General features: G+C 33.9%; 1 pseudogene; it reads left to right on the top strand.

Moving 5' to 3' along the window:
- The first annotated feature begins 9,541 nt into the window (after positions 1 to 9,541).
- Positions 9,542 to 15,621, top strand: LOC120210572 (annotated as a pseudogene).
- The last annotated feature ends 2,023 nt before the right edge of the window (positions 15,622 to 17,644 follow it).

Here is a 17,644-nt window from a genome sequence, read left to right as displayed (position 1 = left end):
GATATCCTTCGTCGTGAAGTTGAAATCTAATGCTGGTTGTGAGCACGATATCATTCGTCGTGAATTTGAAATCGTGGATGGCCCCTTCGTTGTGAAGTTGAGCCTTGAATTGGATATCCTTCGTCGTGAATTTGAAATCTAATCTTGTTTGGCTTTGAGTTGGATATCCTTCGTTGTGAAGTTGAAATCCAATCTCGAGTAAATTGTGTCGCTTCGAGTCCAATATCATTCGCTATGAAGTTGAAATTGACTCTGAATGAAATTGGAAACTTATTTGTTGACAGACGCTCATTCGCTGTGAAGTTGAACTACCACAATCAATTTCTGAATGTGCTTTTGAATCGAGTATCTTTCGTCTTGAAGTTGAAACTTGACTCTAAAAGCTGTAAAAAATTATATATGCAAAAAATGATGAATGTGATGCTCTTAAGTATGTCTAATATGTATGTAATATAATTAACTTTTGTTTTATCTCCTGGGTAGAGTCTCGTGCTTTGTCTGCCGATCTTGTCCTTAGAAATGACCATGCCCCATTTTCTTCTCAGATTGTTGACAATGTCGCAAGTTCTATATGATCTCTCGGACTGATTGTTTTCAAGAATATGAAATGCTCGAAATTTGACATTGTTCGTTCTTTCTTCAATAAAGACAAAATGAGCCTCAACAACTTTCAGGACTTTTCACATTTGATATTGTCCTGTTTGAAAATGTTTTTCTTCTTTCTCTTATTTTAAGAGGGAAAATGATATGAGAATAAAAATTCTGTAACACGTTGCCCCTTAATTCAGGATTACAAACGAATCAAATCAAAAACATGAGTTCAAAGAATATCAAAGTAATCAATATCTCTTTTAAACCTTTCAGAGTTATAGCTTTTTGACAAATGTTCAAGTTGATGAGTTGGTTTCGGGTTGGCTTCCTGTTTTCTAAGGTTTCCGCCATAAAAAATTTCATTTTTCTCTTTCATTGAAACATGTCTTTTTCTTGGCTTGGTATTTTAATCGGATGCTGACAAAATGACGCAACTAGCATGATCAATTACTAGACCTTCTATTTTGGTCCTTTGAAATCCTCCACTTGTTCAAGCTTCGTATGCTCCTCTAATAAAGATAGTGCAAAAATATCGGTCTAAAGATGAAATTCTTGAGTGCTCGTGTGAAATTGACTATAACAGGTGTTTCTTAACTCCTTTAGTCCATCATTACCGAAAATTTCTTGTTTAGATAAATTTGATTTAATCTACCATTATCTGGCTAGCTGAATCCATAAAGCCGAGGCGTTTACCCAATTGCTTTAGAGGGACAACTTAATATTATAATCATTGTTATCAGGTTAACTGAAAGGTTTATCTCATCACAAAGTCTTCGACCGGACAATAGCAGTGGAGCAAACACCGAATTGCCAAGTGTCTGAGCAATACCATGGTTTGAATGCAATCTATTCATAAAGCCAGGGCTTTCGAGTTTCCTCTATAACCAATTGCCTTAGTGGAATAGCTCAGCTTTACGGATTTAATTTCTTAAGATTGTCAAGAAGAACCTGTTATAGTATAGGTGTTTGTTGAAAGTCAAAAATTTCATCTTTAGAGTTCAATTTCCACGCAACTTACCTAGACTAGATTCACCTACTCGACTATTCCATCTGTAAAGATCATGATCATCATTGAACATCTTAAACAAAAAGTATAGTAATGTCATATGCAAAAGATGCCCCATGTTGTCTGTACCTATGCACGTCTAAATACCAAGTCTCTTTTTCATTACCTTATGAGAGGAAAAGGCTATATTGGTTATTTGCGAGAGAAGAGTACGGTGTTTGAGCGTATCTTCTTGGGTAAGGTCAAAATCATGTTACTTTGTCAAAGATCTGTAACTCTGAATCGTTTACAGAGTTTTTTTAATTCAGTTGATATTCAAGGAATTTCAAGTTGTAAATTTGATTCGATGCTCAGCATAAATTCATTGAAATATACTTATAAAATGAAATATGATAAAGTTCAAAAGCAAGTTACAAATAGAAATATGAGAAAGTAAAAAACAAAGTTCAAACAGGATGCTGCAAATGGAATAAAGCCTCAATAGGATACCCCATTATTTGTAGAATGTCGAAGATTAGGGTCTTCATCTGCACTTGCTCCCCATTTTTCAACCTTTTCACTTGTTGAGACTCCTTTTAATGTACCCTCAGATGCACAAATTTCTACTTCGAAAATGTTCTTGCTTTCATCGTAAAATTCCCGCTCTTTTTGTTTGAACGAGTGTTATGTGGATGAGGTGTGTCCAACTCTTGTTAGTTAATGTGAATAAAAAAATGCGAAATATGCAAGAATGCATTATGCATGAAATGTTCGAGGCATTGATCCAAAAATGTGTCTATTATTATAAATAATTCTTATTGGGGACAAAAGTGTTACGTCTTAGGAGACAAAAACATTTTAAAGATATAGACCTCGAACAGCTTCTGACAGGATGATTCGTCTTCCGCCTTTTTCTGTTATCGGTTGAATACCCTGTCGAACTGTTCCGGCTTCTCTGGCTAAACTGTGCAGGTGAAGAGCTATTTTTTGTACTTATCCCAAGAAGTCTCGAATAACTGCATCTTCAGTTTTCAGTATCTGGTTAGTATGTTCCCTAACGGAAACACCATTGAAGCCCTTCATCGTTAAGAGCTATTTGAAGTTCATTTGCTTGTTTCTTGAATTCGTCAGCAATGACATCCAGCTCAACTAGGGTTTTGTCATCTTGTTCTCGTAATCTTCGAAAGGACTCTCCGGGTCAGTAACATTTTTCTTGTCTTGCCCCTGCAGCTTTCGCCATCCCGTTTTGGAAAAATTGACTTTTGGCGTGCTTGGTGTAAATCTGGTCAATTCCGAGTCTTTTCTGACCATAGTTGGACTTCTGAGCTTTTCATCTCTTGTATTATAACCCCTTTGTCCATTAAAGCATATTATTTACGTTTAACGACGGACACATTTTTGGTGGATCAACACCTCTTTTGAATGATGCAAATGATGAAAATAAAATAAAAGAGAATAAAAATGAAAAGAGTTAGTGAGGTAAAGATAATAATCAAATCAATCATGAAAATAAAAGACCTACCCCACATGATATCTACCCCAAATGCTTATTATTCCTACCCGAACATTATCTCTATCTCACATGTTAATTTTGAACCAGTCTTAACCGCATAAATTTCTAGTTCACATGCTTTGAACATGAAATAAAGCAGGAAATAATCTAGGCATCCTAGGTTTTGAAATGAGGTTTTGGGTGGGCTCTAATTCCTTGCAGTCTCCTGGTTTAGGTTCTAAAGAAGCTACTCGAGTTCTCCTTGCTGGTGCCCCCTTGGGCTTGCCAGACCCTTAGTCCTAAGCCCATTACAACCTTATATGGACTAAGTTAAACTCAAGAGGATACATACCCTTATGCCTGCACGGAGAATAAATTCTCACGAAGACATATGGTATATGAATCCCGAAGGTTACTTGCTAGGCCCGTACGGAGAATAAATTCTCACGAAGGCGTCGCTTTCACCCCCACTTAAACAGGGTTCAGAGCTCGGGTATAGAGCCTGAGATGAAAATTTTAAAAATCTGAAATCATTGAAAAAAACGTCAGTACAACTATTTATTTAAAAAAATAATCAAAGATAAATAATTAGAATTGAATAAATAAATTAAAACTTAAGTTTGTAATTTTCGCTCAAAAAGTCAACCGAAAATTAATTTCGGCCTGACTCACTTACCTGTCCCCAGCAGAGTCGCCAATATGTCGCGACCGTCTTTTGGTTAGACTCGGAATTGGGCTTCGACTTGAATAATTGGGTTAGAGACACCACCAATCATTTTAAAAACATTTAGGTAGATCGGACACCATCTTACATGATCTGCATTTTACCAGAAATATGTCGGGTTCGGGAGTCGGTTACAGTCAAGGAAAGATTAGCACCCTTGTACTGCCCTTTTGATACCAATTAATTTATCGGTTGTCTTTATCGCGAAAATTAAAATTAAAATTTAAAACCCGATTCAAATTGCTTACCTTTGGTTGGTTGTAAAATAATAATAAATAACAATAAATCAAAAGGAAAAAAAACTAAGATAATAAATAAATAAAAATAAATAAATCCAAAGAAAAAACATGAAATAAAATAAAAATAAAAATAAAAAATAATTTAAAAAATTAAATAAGTCAAAAGAAAAATAATAAAAAAACAGTGTTAAATTTTAAAAGTAATAAACTAAAAACAATAAAAAAAGAGAAAATAATAAATTTAAAAAATATAAAATTAGATGATCAAATTGAAACAAATCGAGATTAATGGTTTAAATCGTAACTAAAAATGAACTGTAAGAGAAAAAATAAAGAGTTTGAGGGGTTAAAAATAAAAAATGTAAACTATAAATAGGGACCAAATTGAATAAATTGAAAATTCAGTGGCCAAGTTGATTTCATTCCAAAACTATGATGGCTACATGCATAGTTTACCCAAATGTGTTAATAAAACAAATGTAAACCACTAAACCCAATTTCTTAAAATAAAACATTTTGTTTTACCTTTACCCCCAATAGTTAACAGAGAGAGGGAGAGAACGCTCAATCTCCTCACCAGAAAAGGAGTGTCGTCGTTCTCCAGTGACCATTCGATCTCAAACATCAAAGGGAGGTCCGCCTTAACATCGGGAACTTGGATCCGTCCTTAGTTTCTCGAGAAATGGCCCCTAGCATCACATAAAAGGCCAAAGACCTTTCGACTCTTCACCACTCCGTTCTAACTCCACCTCCATCAGATCATCGCATAATCGAGTTATGTTGTTACCCTCACACTTGTCTTGTTGCTTGCCGTTGGGATCTACAAATCACCCATCAGAACCGTTGCCAGCGAAAACCTACGATAAGGCTGTTTCCGTTTTTATATCTTTTGAAATTGGTTTTGGGGATGCCCTTTTTTAGGTTTACAATTGGTAATTTTGGTGTTTGGTTATGGTTGAGGGGGAAAAGGCAATGATGGTTCGATAGAGGAGGGCTTGGTTGCGTGATGGTGGTCGGAGGTTGCTCGACAATCACTTTTGTGGTGGAGACCGTTTGGTGATTGTCGGGAAATGGTTGTTTGGTGGAGGCAGTTTGGGTTCATTTTGGTCTTGATTAGCGCTGACATCATATCGAGTGGTGAAACTTTCTTAGAACCTGAAGAGGAAGAGGAAGGCTTTATTGTTGTTATTGTTGAATAATCTGAGGTTGCAGCACGAACAACTTCAATGACATAGGGTGTGAGGTGCTTCTGATATCACCCATGGTTATATCTCCTCCTTGTTCACGAAGTTCGTTTTGCTTTTGGTATTAGAATCTTGGTGTCATTCTCCTGGCAAAACCCTTGGGAATCAACGATTTTTTTGGAAGTAAAAAGAGAGAGAGAGAGACCCCTTCCCGATTTCAGCTTCCATAGCAGTGATCTCACTCCTCACCATTACACGTTTCAGAAAGACAGGATATCCAACAAAATTCAATTCCTAAATTAAGGAATGTGGCAACCAAGGTGGGGCTTCCGCGCTTTATTTATTTGGTTAAATTCAAGGGCCCACGCTAAAGCTGCCCTTGGTATCTCCCCAAAAAGTCAAAAATTGATTTGAATAAATAGGCAGCCAAAGACTCCCACTTTCAATTTTTAGGAGAGACGTGCAAGGTGGTGAGTAGGGATGGTAAACGGGTACAGTTTCGTGGATTCCGCACCGTATTCGCTTCAATTGGGGTGGGGATGGGTATAATTTTAGCGGGTAGTAGGCGGGTGTGGATTTAGAAAGCGGTACCCGTCGCGGGTGGTGGGCGGGTAATGGGTTTGAGACATTACCCGCCCCACATCCGCCCTCCCAGTTAAATATCCATTAAATTTTGGATCATTATGAATTTAGGTGTAATTTTAGAGATAAATTTATAAATTCTAATATTATATAAGATATAACATGTTGTGCCAAAGAACAAAAACATTATGTGTTTGTCATTTATGTTTCTAGACTTTAATTATGTCTTTTATTATGGTGTGTTTATGTACTTTAAGATCTATATTAACACTTAACTCATATAATCCTTGGATTATTTTATTATGTTTCTTAATGGACATGTTTTTTTTATGTTTGTTGCTTATGTATAACTTAAGTTTGTTGTCAGGCGGGTCTAGACGGGTACGTCGCTAGTGGGTAGTGGGTGTAGGGATGGATTTGAGAATGTACCCGCGTGGGCGGGTGTGGATTTGAAAATTTGTACCTATCATGAGTGGTGGGCGGGTGGTGGATTCAAAAATATTAGGTGTGTATGAGGATGGGGGAGGGGGTATCCGCACCCGACCCGCCCGTTTGCCATCCCTAGTGGTGAGTGGGTTTGGTAGTTAGGTGTTTAGTGGTTTAGTGGGTTGAATATGGGGTTTACGAAAAATAAAAAATAAAAAATATTAATAATAATATTAATAAATAAATAAATAATATAATATAATATTTTTATAGACCCGGATAAAAACGAGTGTCTACAAAAGGTAAAGCGTTTCATTTAACTGATGGTCACCATTTTCTAATAGCAGCAGCCCTTGCACGTTTCCAACTCTCACTTGACTCGTGGAACTTTCATGCTTGTCGGCAGTTGCGTCTGCTACGCTAGTTGGTATATATTACAGGTTTGATCCATCCAACCATCTAATTATGGATTGTTCTCTTTGTTTTTATCTTATTAAAATGACGGGTTTTGCTTTTGCTTTCAAACAGGTGAAGTTGCTCAAAGTATTTCCATCAAAGTACACGGCAACGCTGATAACATGCATCACTGCGTCCCTACAATCAGCAGCAATAGGCTTATTCATGGACAGGAGCAAGGCAGCATGGAGATTACAGTGGAATTTGGAGTTGATCACAATAGTCTCCGCGGTAAATTTACTGTGTTTGGATCGATTGTAAGTTAATATTTGTTCAGAATTTTTATTAGCCAGCAAGAATACACACCCGCAAACACAGTTACTTGAACCCAAAACTTTTAATAAGAATAACACTACTTTTAACCACAACTACCGATGTCGATTGTTGAGTTCTATTTCATCTCCTTTTAATCCGTAGACACAATTATCTGAACCCAAATTTTAAATATATTTACTTTTTGCAGGGAGCACGGAGTACTGCGGCAACATTCTGCTTACTTACATGGTCGATTGCTAAGCGTGGTCCCACTTATGCCCTATGTTCAATCCTCTGACCCTAGTTTTTGTTGCCGTACCCGCAGCTTTAGTACTTGGTGAACAAAGAGGCTCGGAATGTATGTTCACTTTCCTTCTACCAGTTTTGTTTTAGTTGAATTTCTTCAATAATACCTTTAGTTAACTAACGATTTGCACAAATAATTATTTTATCTTCTATTTTCTTAAAAACGTCGTCATCACTTGTACACAAAAAATTATTATGTCAATAACATGAGTTGATCGTTAGTATCGTTAGTGAACTAACGATTTTCATCTAACAATATTTGTTTTTAACTAAAAATTGAATCGTTGAGATAAATTTTATCATTGTGCAATTTGATTACAATCTCTCACATTATTACAATGGATTCATGATTTCAGAGTGCTCGGAACGGTTATAATAATGGTGGGATTGTACTAATTTTTGTGGGGGAAAATGAAGTGCTTGCCCCAGTCAAAGGAGGGAGTTGTTGAATTGGCGAAAGAAGTCCCATAATCTATAGAGTTAAGTTACGAAGAATATCACATTTTTGTAATATTTTCGATCGCAATAATTTTTTAGCCTTAAATTTTAGACGGTAGAAGAGGATAAAAGAATCATTTTAGAGGTTGCGAAAAATTGTTGACGAAGAGTGAAAGAAAATGACCGAAGAACAAAGCTATTGTCTAAAAGTTTCAAACTGAAAAAGAATAAAGGTTTCAAAGTTGCGTTGATATCTATCTTATTCTCTTCGGAATATATTTCTTAAAAGGGTAAATTATAAATTTTATAATTGAACTTTACTCTTTCCCCTATTTCACTCATTGTGCTTTAAATACTTTTAATTTTCTCACTGAACTTAATACATTGGGTTTTTTGGTCATTCGACCCCGTTTTGGTGAAAATTATTTTTTTAAAACGAAATCGTTTTTAATGATGTTATCTATTTAACGTCGGAGTGATCAAAATAGGAGAGAGAGTAAAGTTTAGTGACAAAAAACACTCAATATATCAAGTTTAGTAACGAAATTGAAAAATTTTCAAGTTTAGTGAACAAAATAGGAGAGAAGTAAAGTTCAGTGATGAAATTTGTAATTTACTCTTTTTAAATTCAATGATTAGTCAACCATCTTTCAAAATATTAAAATTAAACCGAATTAATTCATAGATGAGTGCAAAACGTGTCTAAATTTGACCGATGGAGCACAAATAGTGGCAGACAAATTTTATTATTATTATTATAAATTTATGTGATTAATATACGTTTAAAAACTTTTCAGAATTTCTAATTAATTTTAGGGTAAAGTACACAAATGGTCCCCGATTATAAAGTACTAGTTTATTAAGTATCTCGACTATTAAAAATTATAAAATAATCCCCCATTATAGAGTGTTGTTTTGTTGAGTTTCTCAACTATTAAAAGTTAAAAAAATTGTCTCTTGACTATTCATTATGTTCCAAATTCGTCTTTTTCGTTAAAAATTGAAGGTATTTTGAGTTGAACGTTAATCTGCTGACTGTGATATGATAAAACATGATCCCAGAATCTCAAATGACTATCATATCTCAGTCACCATGTTAACGTCCAACTTAGACAACCACTAATTTTTAACGAAAAAGGACGAATTTAGAGCATAAAGAATGGTCGGGTGACCATTTCTTAACTTTTAATATTTGAGTGACTTAACAAAGCAACATTCTATAGTCAGAGGTCTATTTTATAATTTTTAGGGACTTAATAAAGCAGTACCTATAGTAAGGGGACTATTTGTGCACTTTACCTTAATTCTAATAGTCGAAATAGGACAATAAGGAATATATGATAGGATCATAAATGCCAACTTCATAAATAAATAAAGGGTAAACTATGTATTTGATACCTAAACTATCAATTTTGGTCGATTTTAGTATCTAAAATTTCATTTTTTTTTCAAAATCATACCTAACGTTTAGTTTTCATTTCAATTTAGTATCCGCAATTAAAAACTTAATGCGTTTAGTAATTATCCTATCAGTTTTGGTCCGTTTTAGTACCTAAACTTTTATTTTTTTAAACTTAATGTTTTGAACGAGGTACTAAAATGGGAAAAAAACTAAAGTTTTTAACGGCAAAGTACTAAAATGAAACAAAAACTAAACTTTAGGTATGGTTTTGTAAGAAATGAAAGTTTAAGTATTACAATGGATCAAAACTAATAGTTTAGGTACTAAACGCACAATTTACCCATATATAAATTAAAAAGAAAAAAATAGTATAAATAAGGGGAGGGGAGTTGCGAGTCAGAAAACGAATTGTATATATAACAAGACGAATACGAAGGTAAATATGAGGTTGGGCTTTGTTTTAGTTGAAAGCAGAGCGACCAAAGACCGTCGTCCGAGTGGTCGTGCTTCTGCTTTCATTTTTGGGGACTCTTCGGCTTCATGATCGCTCGTTTATGCTCGTTTTCTTTCTCAAAAGCTTTCGGACAGGAATCTGCCTTGTTCCCCCCCCCCCTCTGTTATCATTTTTTCCCATTGGATTTGTTTAAAAATCGGAAATGAGAAAGGATAGGAGGCCAAAGATGAAGGGAAGAGTGTCGAGGATTGGAAGCTATGCGATTGCTTCTTCCATGAAGGATCATACTAATGAACCATGCATTACCTGCACCACTTTTAACATCCTTGCTCCCATCTACAAGCGCCTTTCTCATAAGGTTTACTTCTTTTTTCCAAAATCATATTCGACTACCCTTCATCTTTGAAAATTTTGATTGAATAATGTGACAAAAAATCGACTCGTACGATGTATTAAAGAAATTATTTTCTCAAGTAGGTGAAACGGACACTAGATGAGAAAAAGCGAGTGATCTTTTCGGTTGATACACTGTTAAGATTGACGTTCACACTACGTACAGTCTAGGGTAGGCGTCTGATGATGATAGAATAATTTCTCGTATACCCCATATGAGTCATTATCTAAGTGAATTAACTGAATGGATACAGGACCAGAATTGCCGTGAAAGCGATTATAGGGCGTATTGGTTGGCCAGGAATCAACGAATATTGGATTCTTTATTAGACGAGAGATCTTCAATAATTTGTCTGCAGGTATTCGTTTCAATTTCGAACCATTCCGATATAATTGATTGCTTCGCTTTTCATGATTTGCATTTGTGTAGGAATTCTGGGTTGGGAATGAAGAGCTTGTAAATATGTATGAGAAGAGGCTCGGTGTTGCTGGTTACCTTAATTTCAAGCATGGCCGTACCAACAACCGCGGTGATGGTAAGCTTTAACTTTTTCTTTCTCGAATATATGAAAATTCTCTCTAGGCATATCGGCCATGGCTCACCAACCGCATGGGTCTCGATTAGAATAGCCGATGTCGACACGAACTAAATTACCTCAGTTGTCAAAAAAATTATTGTTATTCCTAAAAAGTCTCATATTCAAACATCATAAACTATATAGTATTCAAATTTAAGAATTCATTGTCAAATGATTGAATAATATTACTTTTAAACCTCCTAAATTAATAAAAGAAAGAAAAGAAAAAGAGAAAATAACTTCGGTGACCGAAAATGCCTTATAATATACGATTTTAACCAACTTTTTTTGGATTTGCAAAAATAATCAACAAATTCGCAATGCGAGCTCCTAAACATGGAAATTTTCGCAACGCTAATTACCGATATAGGTAAACACAACTATTCGCAACACGAATTTCACAAATCTAATTCGCCAATTTCGTAACTTAATTACAGATATAGGTAAACATGGTAGAAAAAATCCGGTCAAAAATACGAATTCGCCAATTTGAAAATTGAGTTGCGAATTTTGCAAATTCGTGTTGTGAAATGTAAAATCTCGCATCTTAAAGAAAAAATCATTTCGACAGTTCGTTTGTTTGGTTAAAGTTAAACGAACGAACGAACATGAACATACCCTCGTTCGTGTTTGTTCAATTCATTTACATGCATAGGTTTAGCTGAGTGATTCAGAGGTGGACTTAGCAATTGGGATGTCACAGGTTGAAAACCACTCCAGTGCATTTTATGTCTTTTAATTTTTTCTTTAAGATGCGAGATTTTACATTTCGCAACACGAATTTGCCAAATTCGCAACTCAATTTTCAAATTGTCGAATTATTTTTTCTACCGTGTTTACCTATATCGGTAATTGAGTTGCGAAATTGGCGAATTCAATTTGCGAAATTCGCGTTGTGAAAGTGAAATTCGCGTTGCGAGTAATTGTGTTTACCTATATCGGTAATTAGCGTTGCGAAAACGAAATTCGCGTTGCGAAAATTTTCATGTTCGAGTTGCAAATTTGGAAACTGTGTTGCGAAATAGGAGTTCGCGTTGCGAATTTGTTGGTTATTTTTATAAATCCAAAAAAAGTTGGTTAAAATCGTATATTATAAGGCATTTTCGGTCACTGAACTTATTTTCTTCCGCATAATGTCTTGATGTGGTGCATCTATAAAGTTCAAGGATGAAGAATAAAATAAAAGTTTAAGGAAATATAGAACGATATGCTTTTGTCAAGGGGAAGGGGGAATCAATGTTTAAAGAAAATGGGTAAATTATAAATTTGGTAATTTAACTTTACCCTCTCTCCTATTTCCATTGTTTTACTTTAAATCTTTTCAATTTCCTCACTGAAGTTAATACATTAGGGTTTTTTAGTCTCTAAAATATTAAATAGTTAATGTCGTTAAAATGGCTTGTTATATAGATGCAGATGGAATCATTTTGGTGAATGTTCTATTGTTCTTTTTAAAACGATGTCATTTTTAACGCCGTTAACTATTTAATGACAGAGTGACCAAAATAGGTAGGCTTGTAAATGAATTGAACGTTCAGCGAACCGTGCGACGGGAAGTTCTTTTATGTGCGTTTATTTATTAAATGAACGAACATGAACATATGTCTCGTTCGTTCATTTACGTTCGATTATGTTCGTTTATGTTCGTTCGTTTATTGTCGTTTATGTTCATTCATTTATGTTTAACCCAATCTTCTTAAATCAATTTTGGTGACCAATTTGTAAGTATCTTAAAAATATTAATTAATATAATATTCTGATGACCAACTCCATAATTAACCCAATTTTATTTGGAGATTAAATCCAATATGTTAACCTGTGAGGCACCTCGCACCTATATTCATTTCCCCCCTTTTTCCCCAAACCCTAGTGTTCACCGGAGAGTGGAGACGATCGTTGAAAGCTTCAAAACAAGTTATATTATAGTGCAATCTGAAGTTTTACAGATCTGTTTTCATCTCTTTCTCTGTTTTACTTGGCTTAATAGTTGATATGTAAAGTTATTGCGGGTATCTTCACATCTAAAACTTAAGTAAACATCATACTTATTTCTAGAAATAAATAGGAAGATAAAGGTAATAATCGAAAGTATATGAGCATCAGTAAAGAGAAAAATATATAGAATTTGTCAGAAAACAAAACAAAGGTTTCTATGCAATTTCTAAAAAAGAGTGTAATAGCGGAAAATGATTGTTCATATGTAATCATGAACCACTAAGATAAATGTTATAGCGTTAAATTAAAGTCGTGTGAATCATTTAATATATTTAAAAGATCGATCGAAATATTTGATATCTTCAAACATTTCATCACTGCTAATAAGCTCTTACGTTATTTATCACTGTAGATTTGGTTGATTTGCATTGTCGACTATTTTTCATAAAAGAACAATGGAAGGTAGGGTCTCCAACGTTTATGTTCGTTTATGTTCGTGTTCATTTATGTTCGTGTTTGTTTATGTTCGTGTTCGTTTATGTTCGTTTATTTATTAAATGAACGAACATGAACAAGTTATATTCCTTAATAAACGAACATGAACAAAAAAAAATTGTTCGTTTTTGTTCGCGTTCGTTTATGTTCATTTATTTATTAAATGAACGAACATGAACATACCTCCATTCGTGTGCGTTCGGTTCGTTTACAGGCCTAAAAATAGGAGAGAGAGTAAAATTTAGTACCAAAAAAACTCAGTGTATTAAGTTCAGTGAGAAAATTGAAAACTTTAAAGTTTAGTGAACAAAATAAGAGAGTAAAGTTCAATGATGAAATTTGTAATTTACCCAAAGAAAATACATGCCACCGTTCAACCATCTTACTAGTAAATAAAATATTTTGAAAAAAAATAGTAAATAAAAGGCATAATGTCAAAATTAATCCTTACATTTACTAAAAGAATAATTTTAGTCTTTATTTCTTTTGAAAGTATTTTGACCTTCAACATTTCATTTTAAAAAATAATATCTTAAGTAGTTAAAAAGGGTTAACTAATAAATAGTTAACGTTTCAAAATAGGGACTTTGTTGCCTTAAAATAAAACGATGAGACTAAAATGTTATAGAAAAAAATAAGAGTCAAATTGATCACCCAATAGTTAAAATCACAGTTACGTTGATTCCTTCTAACTTAACCCTATTTCTGTTGGAGACAACAGCTCTGTTGACTGCTGTGCACAAGGACTATTTAAGAGTTATCAATTACAGGGAGCTCCATTTCAACGATTGTGGAGACCGAGTTGCACAGTTGCTACACGTTGAGTTAGCTACTACTCCTTCACAACGCAGAAACAATGATCCTTGCCGAGAAATCCTCATTGTCAACACCCATTTGCTTTTTCCTCACGATTCAAGTTTGTGTATAGTTCGATTGCACCAGGTGAAACAACCCACCCTCTCTTTTTTTTATAGCTAAGCTCCAATATTTTTCATTAGTTCCTTTCTCTTATCATTGATATACACTGATTCTTTTGGCAGGTGTACAAAATACTGCAGTATGTTGAATCTTATCAGAAGGATTATAACCTTAATCCTCTGCCAATTATGCTTTGCGGGTGAAAATATGATTCCTTTTTTTAGTTTGAGGCAAACATATGATACTGCCAATTAGTTCCTTGATTCTCTCTTGTTCATTTCGTATAGGGACTGGAATGGGAGCAAACGGGGACATGTTTACAAGTTCCTTAGGTCCCAAGGATTTGTATCATCGTATGATACTGCGCATAGATACACCGATGCAGATGCACATAAGGTGAATATTTTATGCTCCTAGTACTAGTAATACTTTAACCTCGTTGATATTTGTTGTAGCGGAATTTAAAAATATTTTTTAGAGTGGCTGTATATATTAATAATATAAATTTTTCGTATGAGACGGACATAAGTAAAATTCTAAGGTTGAGCACCATTAATATAATAAGAGACTAATATAAAGAAAATCACATTTGTCCACCCTAAATAACACATACCTCCGCCTTTAGATATTTGGTATAATGACAAAACAACCCCAACATTTGAACAAGTGGATATTTTGTCCCCTATTATCTTTTTGGAGCATTTTAGCCCACAACACTTCATTTTTTTTTATCAAAATAGGTCCATTTGGATGGAAACTGTTAGTTGACTAATGATCAACTCATATTGCTAACGTGACATTTTTCATATATATTCAATTATTGACATAGGACCTATCATATCAACCTAAAAATTAAAATGTTGAAGACTAAAACAGTTAATAAAATAACCATTTGTACAAATAATTAGGTAATTTTATCACTATATCTTGATATTTAGCTTGACCTTTTGCTAAAACTTTGAGTTAAATGTCTAGAAATTTTTTGACACCTTGTGTATTTTAAGAACAGTGGGTTAGCCACCTTAATCATCGGGGAAATATATACGGTGTGGATTTTATATGGCTCCTTAATCCCGTAAAGCAAAAATCCTTTGGAACATTTTTAATCTGACGGTGCAAAGATGTATTACAGAACCAACTAAGGAAAGCTTCATTGACAGAAGATGATGCGTTTGCTTTTCTCAAGGCTGACAATGATGGTGATTATATTACCTACTCGGGTTTCTGTGAAGCACTTAGGCAGGTCATACAACTTCCTCCAACTTTTTTTTCTTCCCATTTTTCCATCATCTTGTTGCTTAGTAGGACGATGTTCCGTTTTCCCACAGTTCAACATAATCGGTCATCGCCATGGACTAAGTGTTGAAGAGACAAAGGAGCTGTGGGTTCAGGCAGATATTGATGGAAACGGTGTTGTTGACTATAAAGAATTTCAGGTAACTCTTATATGAAGCTTGAACAACAGGCATTGCCTACTCTTATTTGCTAATGCCATCGAGTAATGGCTTTGCAGCAGCGAATCTGGAAGCCTACATGGTCGGAGTCTAGAGACGGAGACGGAAAAGAAGGCCAAGATAGGGGCCATAAGGGTGGCGAAAAACATAGTAGAAAGAAGCAAGCTATTGGTTTCAGTGTGAAGAATGCAGTGTTGTTCCCTCCAGAAGTGGAAAAGGGAATGTGGCCTGAAAACTATTTTCTCTCCGATCACGCCCGGCTTACGGTGGTGTTCTCGCCGATTCAAATGCCTTATTCCCAGTTAACATCGTGACCAAAATCTCAGATTTGAAGTAGAAGAACATGTACCCTCTCATACTATGAAGCAGGAGACTCCGACCATCTCAGGAACACGAGACCATCGGCATGCCATTCTGTCAGTCTTCGGGCAGATAATTGGGCTAGTTCAGGAGAAATGGGAAATGAGAAGGAAAATGTAGTGGAGATATGCATTATATATATATATATTCATCAGTGGTAGACAGGTCACAGTAGCAATCAGTCATGGTGAGTTCACCATTGTAGAATAGTGCATCAGGGAATTGCAACTGCGTTGTTTTGTAAACTACTAGACTAGAGCTAGACTAACATTTAAAAAGTTAAATTAAGCATTTAGTATATAAACTATCAATTTTAGTCTATTTTTTTTTAAAATCATATATAATGTTTAGTTTTTATTTTATTTTAGTACCCTACCGTTAAAAACTTAACGCGTTTAATACCTAAACTATCAGTTTTTGACTGTTTTAGTACCTAAACATTTTATTTTGTTTTCAAATTTTAACGTTAAATTTTGAACATGGGTAATAAAATAAAATAAAAACTAAACTTTATGTATGATTTTGAAAAAATTAAAAGTTTAGGTATTAAAACAAACTAAAATTTATAGTTTAGATACTAAATACGGATTTTTATTTTGTGGTGAATCGCTTGGCTTACAGATTATATATAAATTCATAATAGGAGTCACAATATATTTCTAAAAAATTGAATAAATTTATGCATATTTTTTCTTTTATGATAACATGAAACCTAATTTGATTAAGAGTGTAAATTTTCTTTTCTTTTCTTTTATATAGCTAACGTACCTTGAATAGATTTCTATTTTATAATTTTTTTTTGTAATCAAATATCTATTTCTATACTATTCAAAATTTTCTCTTCTTCAACTGGCTGCTCAAACTCAAAGTAAATAACACGTTAATGTCATTAAAAATTAGACAGTCAATGACTAAAATATAAAAAATATATAACGTTAGTATTACTTTCTCAAAATATAGAGTTTGATGACTAAAACAAGAAACAAATAATAGGTTAATGATTACTAGTATAATTTAGTACTTGTGCTGAGATACTGTAGAGTTATAAGAAAATATAATTATTAGGGCTGTAGTTAGACCATACAGTTATATTGAGTTATAACTTTTGTATAGGTTAAGTTGGAAAAATCTAAATTTCATAAGATTTATTAATTAAAAAATAGAAAAATATAATAAGCCATTATATTTTTTTTAACAATGACAGTTGGATTAGCGGTTTTCTTTCTCCTAATCTCTCTCCCATTTTTTTTCTTTTCTTTACCATTTGTCAATTTTATTGATCAATCCAATTTTTCCTTCTTTAATTTTGTTTAACCGGCGACGGTACTGGTTTTGATACTGATTACCACCCGTCAATTATCTTTTTTCTTCATTTTTTATTTTTTAATAAGAATAATTATACATTTATGGCATGTTTATCCTTCGAGGCACATTTTCACTGCCTTTTGGTAGCTTATGGTTTTTTCCTTTTTTTCGTTTATCTTTTTCACATGGTTGGATTTGACATCGCCACCACATATCAATATGACACTTATTTGTTATCCTGTTAATATTCCTTGCTTTGGACCCTCAGCTTGATTTGGATACTCGTTTTGCGCTCGTGTATAGTTTTCTCACGTCGCTTGACTCTAATTTACGATTTGTCGATGGTCTTTCAGTAGTTTCATCCCCTTTTTGGCTCGTTTGCCAATGCAGCCATATTTGTTCGTATCTTTATTTTATTCGAGCAATGGTTAAGTTTTTTCTTTTTGTCCTTGTGTGATATAGGTGTCTAGTTTTTTGTTAATGGTTAGAGGAAAATGTCCTAATTATAATTTAGTTTACGTTTAGGGTTACACTCGTAAATCTTCATTGTAATTTTGGATATTTTCTATTTTAATAAAACTAGCAGTTTTCTATAAAAAAAAACCAATGACAACTGAATTTTATTAATAACGGAAGGAATCAAAATTATAACGCATCAAAATGTAGAAAAAA

The sequence above is a fragment of the Hibiscus syriacus genome, unplaced genomic scaffold (genome assembly GCF_006381635.1).
Source record: "Hibiscus syriacus cultivar Baekdansim isolate YM2019G1 unplaced genomic scaffold, ASM638163v2 tig00109926_pilon, whole genome shotgun sequence".
In the NCBI taxonomy this organism is placed as follows: Eukaryota; Viridiplantae; Streptophyta; class Magnoliopsida; order Malvales; family Malvaceae; genus Hibiscus; species Hibiscus syriacus.
This window is presented reverse-complemented; position numbering and strand designations above follow the sequence as displayed.